At 36.7% G+C, this 14596-nt stretch overlaps 1 protein-coding gene across 1 annotated transcript in view; it reads right to left on the minus strand.

The window, feature by feature from the left end:
- The window catches only part of HDAC9 (histone deacetylase 9), a 908040-nt gene that overhangs the window by 840066 nt on the left and 53378 nt on the right, over positions 1 to 14596 (minus strand). The window lies entirely within an intron of this gene.

Consider the following 14596-nt stretch of genomic DNA (forward strand, 5'->3'; position numbering starts at 1 on the left):
GTTTATAATAATTTGGGACATTGCAAAGGCATAGTGCAACAGTCCAAGGGGGTGATATCTTGCAATGTCTTAGCTTGCCCATGCAGCCAGGGAAAGAGAGGGCACTAACACAGAGTGCCCCAGCCCATATTGCTCTCATTAGCATCACTGTAGGGTTGTTTCCACAGGTCCTTTAACCATTCTACCTGCATGACCTGTCCCATAGTAATAACATGGCAAATCAGCAGAACTTTACAGGACATAAAGAATTTGCACAAAGATTATCTCCTCTGATCTTCACAACAGCCCTTTGGAGTATACTGATAAGCCATTATTATTCCCATTTTACAGATGAGGAATTTGAGGCTTAGGGAGTTTCAGAGGTCTGTTCACAGACATGTAGGTAGTAAAATGGAAGGGTTGGTCTTCTGACTGTTAGCCCAGTGTTCTCTGTAGCATCACAATGAATTACAGACTACTATAGCAGAGCTGCTCAAATATCAAGACTATGTCTACCGAGTCATTACAATTTCAGTAATGACTCTTTAAGTAACAAGTCTCCTTTACTAAAGAACCTATCCAGCCATTAAATAGACTGAAATCAGTCACTAAAAAAATGAAAAAAAATAAATTGAAAAGTTGGAATGAATGTCTGTCTACATAAATTCTCACACTATAAGCTTTCATTTCCTTAGACTTAGATTTCATGGTCCTACCACATACTTTCTTAGTTTTTTTAACTATCATCTGAGCTTTTATTACAGTTTTTTCCTTGTGGACAATTATTATTATTTTAGACAATGTGCCAAGAAAACAATGCTTCTGTAGTTTTGTAGCTAACAAAAACTACGTGTCTCTAAATATTTTTCCCAGAAATTGTAATGTACAGCTCAGTCTACAAAGACATTCACACTCATCTGCAGGTCCTTCTCTTCTTAGATGAGCCATTAGCCATTATTCCTCTACAGAGGAGGCTCCGTGAGCTGACTAAATTCATAACATCCACTGTAAGAGAGCTTATCGGTGAAATAAGCCTACTGTGCCAATGCACTGAGTATCATGAAGCCCATAGTCTCTCTCTTATGCCTTAGAATAACGTGAAATTCTGCCATATTTTTATCTTTAGAGGAAACACTAGAAAATCACTCTTAACATTCAATAAACCCTTATTGATTACATACAAGGTACTCCACTACCCATTTTGAAAAGCTCAAATTATTATTTCACTTCTCAGATCTTTGCATTTCTCACAGATAGTCACCAAAGCCAGTACACTAATGTCTTAAAAATATCTTTCATATCTGAGCGGGCCCTCCTTTCCATTTCAATGAATGCACCCTTGACCCAAGTAATCATTCATCTTAAAGATTCCTCATCTAGCCTTATACCTGGTATCCCTGCCTTAGGGAATGTCTGAATGAATGAATGAGTGAGTGAATAAAATTTGGTGACCTGCACACTCTTTAGTTGGTATTCAAGTTCCTTCATAATTCATTTCTTTACACCTCATTTTCTCTCCTTCCTTCTTTTCCTCACACATTAAGTCCTATGGTTCCACACAATCTGTCATTATTCCTAGGATGATGTTCCACATTATTAACTACTGTTGAGGCACAGGCATTAAATAATCAAAATGAACACTACCTGTATGGCTGTCCTAAAGCATATCAACTGACTGTGCATCCTGATTATTTCTATATAATATCATTCATACTCATATTTCTAGCTTTTGTATTTCTTTCTACAAAGAGTACTATCACCTCTTCACTACCTTCCAGCTCAAATTCTTTATGACCATCTTTAATTAGAATGCTTAACTGACCACTCCAAGTAAAATATCAGCTTCCCCATCTATATTCCTTCTCACTGTATCTTGTAACATACCTGTAATAACACCCCTTGTGTCAGATAGTAATAATGCCTCTTCTGTTAGCCAAGTACTTTTATCCACCATTAAGACTATGCTCCTCAGTTCAGGGACTGTACTGTATTCATCTCAGTAATCCCTACACCTAGCACAGTACACAAAATATGTAATTACACAGTAAGTTCTTGACAAATGAGTTAACAAAGGGGAAGGGCTAAGCTAATGAATTTGTAGTTGCCTGACTTTGGGGCAGAATCATTTATCCAATGTTTTACGATAGAGCTCTAAAGGACTATAACACACTCCTTTGATTTGGGTCAAAAAAAAATCTTCTAAAGTTTGGGCCATCCTGGAATAGCAGACCCAAATGAGGTGGATGCCTTCATGGATCAGGGAAAGACAATAGTCATCCAAAAACAAATTTGCCTGTGAATTATGTTGTCCAAGATACTCTCGTTTTCTAGGCTTATCATATGAAGTGATTTCTCAGATCACTAAAAGGGTTCAGCTTCTCACCTTATTAGCCTCAGCTTTTTCTCCACTGGAAGAAGTCCATTTCTTTATTAGGCAAGTTCTATAACTTCAGGATTACATCAAAATCACCGAACCACCAGGGACTCTGGGGACTGAGAAACTGACGGACACGACAAGAGCCACACCAAAGATACAGCCAGTTGTTTAACCTCACCTAATACCACTGCAGACACCTGGTGCTCCAAATTACCAAACACACTGATAAAGACTGGCACATCAACTCCTTTAGGCTCATTCTAGTCTCTGGGCAGTTCCCTACACAAAACTATTGGTTTCACTGTCTGCTTGCTAGATTTTTGCTGACTTCACTTTTGAGTACAGCTAAGAACAGAACCCATCACCCAGAGGGCCACGCATCTCTCATGCACTCTCTGGGCTCACATTTTAAAAACAAATAATAAGCTCCATTATAAGACTTTTAGGAGAACCATTTAAGTACAGACTACCATGTAGGTGTAATATAGAGCAGGGAACGCAGCTTGAAAGGTTAGCTGTTATGCATGTATTCTGCATATTTAAGAGAGAATTCAGTAGTCTATACTATAAATATAATTCAATGGTAACATCTAAAAACACACAACACAATCAGAAATGGTCTGCTGGTTATTTCATTTCATAAGAAGAAGTTCTGCCAACTACAGTACCTGCACTAATACCTTTTCTTAGTTAAGTCTTGTTTTTCTAAAACATTGGGCTTAGCCCCAGAGACTCCAGTATCCAAGTTGTATCCTAAATGGCTTCTATATAATGAAGAACATTATATAAAAAAAACTCTTACTGCACTGATTTTTATTGGATTGTCTTTGAAAGCTCCTACCTGAAACTTCCCTCCTTGGATAACAGGGAAGAGGGAGTCACAGCGGCAATTATCATCAGTTTGAGTTTAAAACTAGAATCACAATACCCAGAAACTGCAGGACATACAAGGCTCCTTTTCAGTCATAGCAAAGGGGTTCTTAGAAAAAAAGCTTTGTCTACCTGTAAATACACACGAGACAGAAGTCCAAAGTAGAATTGTGAAAAGGAAGTAATAGTCGAAGTGAAGGAACTTGTAACAGACAACCTCTGATACCTGTACAGCAGGAGGGCTTTGTAACTCTTACACTATAACCTTCCCTGCAGAAAACTGCCCGATCAAGCACGCTTAAAAGAACCTGGCTCCTGGTCTACTCCCTTGCTAGTGTAGAGGCCCGGGTTATGATCAGCTGGCCAAATACAAAAGACCTTTATCCATCGCTGCAATTTAGATTGACAGAGTCCTCTTTTCCAAACTTCAGTATTGAATACATTTTTTTAAATGTCTGTGATTTCTTTAATGCTGCAACATACCTCTTGAAGATCTGATAATCCCTTCATGCAGCAAATTGCCCATGTGAAATGTCTCACTAGCTGGATGCTATGGAAGTCAATTACCTCTCTGAGCCTCAGATGCTTAACCATGAATTATTTAACTCACCAGGTCGTTGTGAGGCTTGGAAAAAATAAATGTAAAGTAATCGGTAAGGAGAAAGTGCACAAAAATGTTGACTATTATTATCATTATTAGTATAGAAATTTTGTTTTACTTCAGGCCAACTTCCATCCCAGGAGGAAACTGTGATACACAGTTGCTCTCACCCTGGAACAAGTTCTTCAGCACAGCTATTAATCTTTCTCACTCCACTAGGGTTACAACAGGGATCTAATTACTAAAGCTTTTCTCCTTTCTTTACTGCTTTCTTTTAGAAGGCAAATGTGTCTCCTATGGAAATATAGTATGCCAGTGTTTGCTGTGACTATACTTTCTTTACCCTCATCTTTCAGTGAATGATGTTACTAATACTTTTTTAAATCACTTCTTAGGTATCGATGGAAAGCATAAGACTATCAAAAACAGTAAGTTAGGAACAATTATCATTTTGCAGAAATTTGAAAAGAAACAGGAAGTGTATTCTCTGAGCACTGTATAAATCTTTCTATAAAGAACTTTTCTACTTTCTTAACAGATTGCCTTGGGAATTTCAGTAGATTCTAAGGCCTCTCCTCTGATTAGGAGGAGGAATTTACTAATCATTTTACTAGCTGCTCTATTGCTAGTGGTCAGTTTGATTTTAAGCCAGCGAAGACATATCTCCAGACATAGACAGACATGCACCTAAGGGGAAAAAAATGACAACAGCAAAACTTCCACATGTTAAAGAAAGGAAACGAACCAAAAGATGGCAGGTACAAAGGCTCCCTCCAGTCAAGAAGCACGTTGTCACTGATTCTTTTTACTCATTTCTCTATCTTTGACCCGCTTTTCCACTAGCCTTCTCCAGAATCTCTTCCAGTTGAACAGGTCATTCACTTCATTGATCCCCTTCTAAAGAACACCCCTTGGGGTGCCTGGGTGGCTCAGTCCCTTAAGTGTCTAACTTCGGCTCAGGTCACATCTCGTGGTTTACGTGTCCAAGACCCACAGTCTTCTGTGGTCTTCTGTGCTGACAGCTCAGAGCCTGTAGCCTGCTTCAGATTCTGTGTCTCCTTCTCTCTGCCCCTTCCCCATTCATGCTCGCTCGCTCTCTCTCTAATAAAAAATTTTTTTTAATTTTTAAAAACTCTCCTTAAGTAATGAGTTGAATCAACCTCCTATCTTGCATCTTTAACTCCTTATCCTCTCCCAAAGAACTATAGTTTATACCTAAGATTTATCTCAGTTCCATCCCTCTCTGGTTCTTTTCTTGCTTATGCTTTTTCTTTCTCTACCAAGGCTTCTTCTGAACACACACTGATATCTTAGGATACGCCTCAATTTCCAGAATTCACTGATATGTAAGAAATAAACCATATCAAATATCTTGTTCTTTGAGCTTTCCCCTACCAATTAATACTGACTTTTCTAACTGACACAAACTTCATATTAATATTCAGTCAAGATCAACCCAGGTTCATTTCACATGTACTTCGAGTGCTCGCTAGGAATGTTCGGTACAGAGCTGAGAGGGTAGCTCAGAGAGCTCCTGCCCCAGAAATTTCATTCATAGTAAGAAGGATCTCTCAAACCACGATCCAAGGACTGTCCTGAAAATGCAGATTCAGATACTTGGCACTGATCTAAGAACCTCCTAGATTCGAATCTTTGAGACAAAGGCCCAGAAACAGTGTTTTTAACAAGCTTCCATAATGATCCTTAGCTAAGTTAAAGTATGAGAACCATGGAATATATGTACGATTAAGAAAAAATAACAAAACACAGGGAGAGAGAGTAACACAGTGAAAAAGCACACTTACAGTCTGACAGACCTAAATGCAAATTACATCTCTCTGATTTTCTTATTATATTCTCACAGGCAAATCATTTTACCACTCTGACCTTCAGTTTGTTCACCATTAAGTTGTTGACTCTAATATCTACTTGTAGGACACTAGGAACAAATAACAATATATTTAAAATATTTAGCACAGTGCTCAACAAATGTGCAATATCATTATGACAGTCAGGGCCTCTGTGTTGCAAACTGTCCTGGAACTGTGAAACACTGTACCCCTAACGATACCATGGCTTAAAAAGAATAGGACAGCACAAGGGCTACAGGGATTTGAAGGAAACTTTTAATGCACTCAGAGGTAAAGGGGAGGAGGTACCATGAAAGAGCTGGCTGGCATCATCTTTAGGATAACTGAATGTTATTCAAACATGCACAGTTGGCAAAAAATGTCCTCCTTTCCAGGAAGTTCCCTAAGTCCTAATCTCAGTGAATTGTAAATAGCTTCAAGAAACAATTTTTAAATTACCTTGCTGTGTCCCTCAACTATTTCATGATTAAAATGATCTATTTTTGTATTCCCCTACCATAAAATATTTTCAGTGTTAAAATTATCCTCAAAGTTACTCTTAAATATAGAGAACAAACTGAGGGGTCCTGGAAGGGTTTTGGGTAAGGGGATAGGCTAAATAGGCAAGGGGCATTAAGAAGGGACACCTGTTGAGATGAGTGTTGGGTGTTATATGCAGGGGATGAATCACTGGATTCTACTCCCGATATCATTATGACACTAAATGTTAACTTGGATGTAAAATTTTTAAAAATTTAAAAATTAAATAAAATAAAATTATCCTCAAAGTCATCTTAAGCTCTGTGCTAGTAACAGGATGCTGGTAGTTTGTTTTATGTGGCATATTCCATCTCCTCCAAAAGAGGACAAATTTTATACAGACTGCTTTTCAAGTATACCATGTTCTTCATATACAAAATGACAGTACTAACTTCTGCCAAGAGTACTAATCCAGGTAGTACTCTGGATTATTATACTATTATTACTGATGGGTTGCAGCTTTTCTAACATGTCTTAGAAGAACCATGTACAAGATCTCTGCTGAGGATCAGGAAGGCTGCCTTTAGCAAAGCTTAAGATTCACCTGCTATGAGGAAGTTAACTGGCTCATGACAGGATCAAGAGACTTATCTCATTAGTAAAACACACTAATCAATTAAGCCAACTCACTCTGCACGAATCCTATTAAACTTCATTATCTTAGGAAAAATAAAGATCAATTCCTACTCAGTTTCAAAAAAATGGCAGGAAGATTCAAATGATAAAACTTGCAAAAATAAAGTAACAACAATTATTGAGTATACAAATACAATCTCAGAACTCAAAACAAACTCAGAACTCAATCCAAAGGACATTTATTTCCTCTGAGAAAGCATCCTTTGAAACTGAGTATCTGCATAAAAACAAAAGGGCTTAACCAACTCATTTTACTGCAGGCAACTTCTATTAATGTCACATAGGGGAAGAGATACAGTCTTTGCTTTCATATTCCAGTTCTTCAGGAAAAAATATTCATATATATGTATATATATATATATATATACACACACACATATTAAAATAGACTGAGACAGATCAACACATATAAATAGCTCAGTGCAACATCTGTAGCAGTCCTTAAGATTGTATTAAAGTCCTTGCTGTTTATCAGGTTGGTAAATCATATCAGCTCCTAGTTATTTAAATTGCCAGTTGCCGGGCAACCACATCTTCTGTCAACTGTCACTCACTCTTAAGTTCCTCTGCAACACTCCTTTAAGAAAAAAAATAGTGAAAAATTCTTGAGATGCTTATTTTGGGCATCAGAAATGCACTTAATTTTATCCCTGAGTTTAAAGAGTCTGTGAATTGAATAATATTGAGAAAATAAATATGTTCAGTGAACTGGAGGAAGGACAGTATGTGTGATACAGGTAATGAGGTGGGTGTGTACTCAGAGAAGTGAGAGATTTTGTTAAAGGAAGTCTCCCTTTTGGAACCTGGTCCACAGTAAAGGCATGTTTGTGGCAGAATGTTTCCAAAAGAAAATATGCACTCTGGAGGAAATAGGTTATTCTCAACAAAACTGATGTCTAGTTATTTTTATAATCATGCACTCATCACTGAAGGATGAATAAACATTACAGTCATAGGAATCAACAACTCTTTCCTTCTGACACTTTTTCCCTCTGGTTAGTTCAAACAAAATAATTTACTATCATTTCATGAAAATTTCTACCATGAAAATGTTGTTCTATTTTCTTGGATGTAAATTAGTACCCATTGTTTTATTCAGTCCAAGAGTTAAGATACCTACCAGTAGTATAAAACTTGTCTTCAAAGTCAGGCAGACTCCTAAGCCATGAAGGCAATATAATGCAGTACCTATGCAGTTCACTCTATCAATACAGGTAGTTCTAGAATTGCTGCTTTCTGTCTCTCTGGGCCTCAGTTTTAAACTAGATCACCTCTGAAGTTCTTCCTAGCAATAACATTTCATAAACTCATCAACTTTTAATTATACAGTTCTCAGTTACAGCCAAATAAAACTGAGCCAACCCAATAAATCAGACTTGTGTTGCTACATGTCACAAATACAGAAACATATACAGCTAGAGACAAAAAGAAATAGTTATTAAAATGAACAGCTTACACCACTGCACAAACATTTAGAAAAATAAAAAGGAATTTTTCATGACTTCAAATAGGATATTATTTCTTCAACGAGACAGAATTTGTCAACTTTGAAATTAAAAACCTTGTACAATCAAAGAAACTCTCAAAAAGGGCAAAGATAAATCACACTGAGGAAAAAATATTGCAATGCAAATAACCAACAAAGAATTAGGAACAGGAATATTTTAAGAACACCCATGAATCAGTAAGAAGCCAAAACAAAACAAAACAAAAGAACAATTTAGGAATAGGAAAAGGAAAGGAATGGGCAACAAACTGAAGGGAGAATTTCGGCAGCCAATGATTATATGAAAAGATGCTCAATGAGATACCGATCACACCCGTCAGACTGGATATCATTTTTAAATCATATAATCCTAGTGTTGGCAAGGATATGGAAAAACTGCAATTCTCCTACACTTTGAGTGCATATTCTAAGCACAAATCACTTAGAACAGCACTCCATGACCTGTAGTAGGCAGAATAATTATGCCCCCAAAGATGTTCCCAGAACCTGTGAATATGTTATCTTGCAGAGCAAAGGGGGATGAAGGTTGCAGATGGAATTTAGTTTACTAATAAAATAACCTTAATGTAGGGAGATTATCCTGATTATTCAGGTGGAGCCAATATATTCCCAAGTGTTCTTAAAAGTGGAAGATAGAGGCAGAAGAGAGTCAGATGGAGATGTGACTATAGAATAAGAGTCAGAGAGATGCAGAAAACGCTGGTTTGAAGACAGAACATGAGACCATAATCCAAAGAAAATGAGCACTTTGTACAAACTGTGAAAGCAAGAAACGGATTCTCCCCTGGAGGTGCCATAAGAAACACAGCTTTGCCAACACCTGCATTTTAGCCCACTGAGACTTGTGTCAGACTTCTAATCTCCATAACTGTAAGATAATGATTTTGTGTTGTCTTAAACCAGCAGGTTTGGGGCAATTTGTTTCAGCAGCAATAGGAAACTAATAAATGACCCATCAATTATTCTTCTAGGGAAATTCTCCCATGTGACTGCTTGGGCAAACTCACAAGAATGTTCACAGCAAGATTATTTAGAACAGAAATTTGAAAACAATCTAAATGTTCATCAACAGGAGAATGAATAAATGAATATTGTGCTAATATAAAAAAGAATGCTCTATAGTAATTAATATAAAGGACCGACAGCTATATATCAACATGGATACACTTCAAAACTTATGGTAAATAAGTGAAGTAATAAGCTAAAGCATTATTTGTGTAATATACCATTTTTATGAGGTTCAAGAACACAAAATGATATGGCAATATTTGTGGATAAATATATTATAGCTAAAGAATAAAAAAATGAATAGGAATGATAAACACCATACCTAGGATAGTAGCTACCTCCAAGTGAATGAAATGAACATTGTTTCAAGTACATCTTAAACACTTTATTTCATAAAACAAAAAGTCCAGAGGGAAATAGCACAAAATGTAAAGATTTGACAGGGACATATGTGCAGATACTATTCAGTTTATTGTTCATATTTTTCTGTATTACTGAAATATTTCATAAAAAAAATAAACAATATATGCTTCAGTGATGTATTTTCCACATGTCCACTGGCAAACAGGCAAACCATTTCTTCCCAAGTTCACAGAAAATGATCTCACCCAAGAAAGTATCCCTATTCAGCTTCCAATTAAAAGACAAAAATACCAAAAAGCAAATATCAATATTTGACCCAATTTTTATAACCTTCCAAATGTACACTGAAATAAGCAGATTTTTATTTTTATTTTTATTTTAAGCAATTTCATCTTACTTCTGAAAGTCAAAAGTAATTCACATTGGGAGGATTTCTTCTGAATGTCTCCAAATAGGCACACCCAGGTGTGAAGAGGTCTATTTGTAAATGAGTATTTATGAAATGGACCATAATAAATAGGCTATCACCTTTCATACAAAAAGATGAGATGGTTCATGTAGAAATACAGTGTTTAAATGAGTTGCCAGACAAAATAAATTCTAATTATCATTGTCAAAATCCTCCATCAAAAAGGATTAAGAAGCCTATTTGCTAGTGACACAAATATTTAGGAAAAAATATAAATCTCCTTTTTTGTGGTTTAATATTTCTCCTTTATTTACACTTCTATTAAACATGTTTAAATTCCTATTTTTATCTTTTTAAGTGGCAATGTCTGTCTAAGCCCAGAGGGCATTAAGATTAGGAAATGACTATTCTGTGTCTTACGAAAATATAAGAAACAAAGGGGTTTTCCACTTTTCGTCCTGAACTGGAAAACATTAACTCTTTCTCTGGCTAGCATTTATTTCTTAAAATACTGCCACTAAATGTTTTTGCTAGAAGAAAAAAATAAAAACAAGAATAATCTAAGAATAATGTATAATAAATATGTTTGGTAAAAGTAGAAGCATTGCACTACAACCAACCATCGTTAACATAAAGCTTACTTAACCTCTAAAAAGCCAAGATCCCTTTCTTTTCAGCCTGAGAAAACTAATTCTATTTAGTTCTGGGTAGCACAAATATAATACCTGTGCCTGTCAAAATGCCAGCCACAACATAAAAGACAACAATAGCAGCTCTAAAGAAAAACATGTTCTTTTGTCATTTCCCTGACCAAGTCAAGTCTGAGTCCAAATAATATGCTTCAATCAACAACTTTGAGTATCAAACATAAACACATGTGATATTATTACATTAAAATAAAATATAAACATACTATATCAGTTTACTTTAATTTGTATAATACTACTTGGGCTATTAATGGACTAACAACTATCATCTAAGAAACACTGACTTAAGAATGACTCCAGCCAGGTAATATCTTATAATCAAAGCTTCCCCCTTTAACTGATGCCTCACATTTATATAGAGCATTACTACCAAAAGCATTCCAGAATCCCTTAATATGATCTTCTTCCTTCTAAGACCTTCCTTGATCTTTTTCCCTTCTGTTTCCCTTTTCTCCAAGCAATCAGCATAAGACCCTTGGGTTGTTGAATCAACATTATTACATATTTTCTACATGTTCCTTCTCCAGAGAAATGTCACCTCTTGTTTTATCCATTTCTTCTGAGAGGTCTTCTTTCTCTGTCTAGGATCATTTCCTCTTCGAGTACATAGGTTAAGCTCCTAAGTCAAGCTCCCTAAATTCAATGTAATAGGGATCTCTGAAACCATCTTGGCTGCTTTTTTCTCCTTTAGAGGAAATTTCTGACAGACAGATGCCCTCTACCTCAATACATCCTCTGTCAAAAACTCACCAAATCCATTCCACTGATGAGTAGATTATAAGTATGTAAAAGATGTTCTCTATATGAAGTCAAGATACACCTCTCTGTACATTATTTATTGCTTTACTTCATTCATTTTTCTATGGGTGACCTAAAATCTCTTTGTCATGTTATTTATCCATTCCATTATTTGAATGCTATTATGGTTTCTTCAAATCTTGATTAAATGTCCTCTGTTTATCCAAATAAGCCTTTAACCTTAATATCTTTAGGTCCATAATATGTTCTGCTCCCACTACCAATCGAAGTTAAGCTAGGATATGACAAGTAGATGCCTGGCATATGGTATACATGTACATATGGCATATGTGAACTAGCAGAGCCCTTACCAGTTCGGTCAATCTAAAAGTATACTACTGTACTCAGTGCCATCATATCACCCTGGGTTTATGACTTCACATTCAAGCTAGTGACATTATCTTATTTATTTGCTGTTTCTTGTTGGGTGTATGTCTATTGCTGCCAGGCTACAAACTCCATGAAAGTAAAGGTGCTGTGCACCTGATTCACAGGAACCAGAGAAGACTGCCTGGCATATGACAGACAGTCCACATATACTGTCGACTCTTCAAATAAAATCTACCTAAACTTTTGTTTCTCAATAATTTTCAACAGACATATTCAGGCATATTCAGGACTTCTTACTGACCTAAATCATACAATGACTAAGTGCTGGCCATTGTGGAAATCCAAAATGAGTGAAACTTAGTCTTTGTGGATAGGAGAGTTCCCAGAGTTGCTGATGGTAAGGTTAAGTCCTGGAGGAAGTACGGCAAGATATAATTCAAAACATGTATTTATAACAGACACAAAGCATTAGAATGCCATTCTGTTTCATTTTTTTACACCTCAGGAGATTTGAGACTTCAAGAAGGTTGGGAGAAAGGTACTATAGGTACAGGGAACAGCACTGGTGAGCAAAGCACAAATAAGAAAAAGAACATTCTAGGAACTGTCAGCCAACTGAGGTGATGGTTGAGGAGAAGGTGGGATGGGGAAATACAGGGGTGGACTGAGGAGTTATCAGGGTAGATTATGAAAAGGAGGGAAGTAGGAGCCTCTGAAATGATGAGTATGAACTCACCAGGTTAACATTTAGAGAAACAAAAAACACTAGTCTCAGAATGGTGCAAAAGAGGGTAGGACTAGGGGTAGGAAATAGGTAAGAAGCTGCCACAGAATTCTAAAGAAGAGCTGACAGGAGAGTGGGATATGGGGAAGGGAGGTGGACCACAGAGAATGGAGCACAGGAATATTCAAGGCAGTAGGATCAAGAAGGTCAAATGATAAAGGGGTGAAGGAAAGGTCAAAGATGACCCACAAACTTTCTGAATTGGTGAACCAGAAGGGGGTGTCAGTCACAGAAATCAGGAATCTATAATAATAATCAAGGAGCTCTGAAGCCTTCACTATCCCAAACTGAGGGAAGCATTTACATCAGTATGTTAATGGTGCCCTCTGAGAACTGGTATTTAATGATCTTATCTCCTATAGCCTTTTTTTTACATTTCCAAATTTCCTTTAAAACTATATTATTCACAATCAGAAGATGTTTTATTTCTAACTTTTTTAAAAAAATAAAACTGGTTTTAGGGGCTCCTGAATGTCTCAGCCATTTAAGCATCAACTCTTGCTTTTGGCTCAGTTCATGATCTCACAATTCATGAGGTCAAATCTGGCATCAGGCTCCACACTGACAGGGCAGAGCCTGCTTGGGATTCTCACTCCTTCTCTCTCTGCCCCTCCCCTGCTCACTCTCTCTCTCAAAAATAAACTAAAAAAAAATTTTAAAGCTGGTTTTATTATTTTGTCTGAGAGACAAAATGAAGAATATGAAAGTCATTCCCACTGAAGAGTCTGAAAGTCATTACAATCAAAACTACATGATCCATGGAGATATATTTAGGGGTTTGGAGATTTTATTTTTTGGCATAAATACAACCAGCAATATAAGACTGTGACAGTACTAGGTGATTCATGTCAATCTAGGCCTTCTCTTCTTATGGGTTATCTGCCACATATCACAAAATTTTTGTGTAACGCCTCCTACTTACTAGGTCATGTCATGCACAGCCAAACTCTATACAAAATTAACAGGCAAGATAAAAGGGATACTCATTTTCTATAAACTAATTAAGTTGCTTTAAGTTTTTATTTGGTTGTAGCAACAACTCATTTTACTTACATACTTAACATCTTGACATGGTAATTTAAATAGATTCTGTCATTCCTGCAAATAAACAGAACTCTTATATAACATGCCATCCTCATAAGCAGATTGACTATAAACATCACATACATGGCGTTTTTTTCAAAATTATCTTAATGTAGGCAGTTGTACGGTAAGGGTTAGACAAGCAGTCTAATTCCATCTCCTGATTTCTTAGAGGGACTATTTCTCCAGGTTTTGGAAAAAACTCATTATTAGTATTTACTACAAAATGCAAATATGCCACTGCAGACATCCATTTATTCAGCAATTGGTCTAGGTGCATGGAATACACTGGTTTACAAGAGATGAGGATGGAAAAAACTCTCTGTCTTCATATAGCATACATTTGGGTGAGAAAGCAGCAGAGGGCAGTTTTGGAAGTATTTCCACAAGGTTACTACAGATTAAAGTGGTTCAAAAACTAAAGGCCCCAAAAAGTGGAACCGAAGGGCCCTCGTGGGAGTGAATACTTAACAACTAAATCCAATGCTTCTGTATATGCTGCTGGCATAATGTAACATTTTAATGGGAATTCATACCCCCAGTTTGGTGCAGTGTTTGCTGCTAAAGGTTTAATCCACAGACCTGGGGCAGGAAGCGCAGGAATCATGAGATGTAAGCATAAAACAGAAAACTCCTGACCTAACAAACCCTTTGAGAGGGGAGATAATTGGCTTCTACTTCAAGGAAAGTAAAAGTCTGCAGTCCTATGAGCCACCAAAGATAAGCACCCAGGGATAGGGCGAGCTAGGAAGCT

Source organism: Crocuta crocuta, unplaced genomic scaffold (assembly GCF_008692635.1).
Source record: "Crocuta crocuta isolate KB4526 unplaced genomic scaffold, BGI_CrCroc_1.0 scaffold62, whole genome shotgun sequence".
NCBI classification, from domain to species: domain Eukaryota; kingdom Metazoa; phylum Chordata; class Mammalia; order Carnivora; family Hyaenidae; genus Crocuta; species Crocuta crocuta.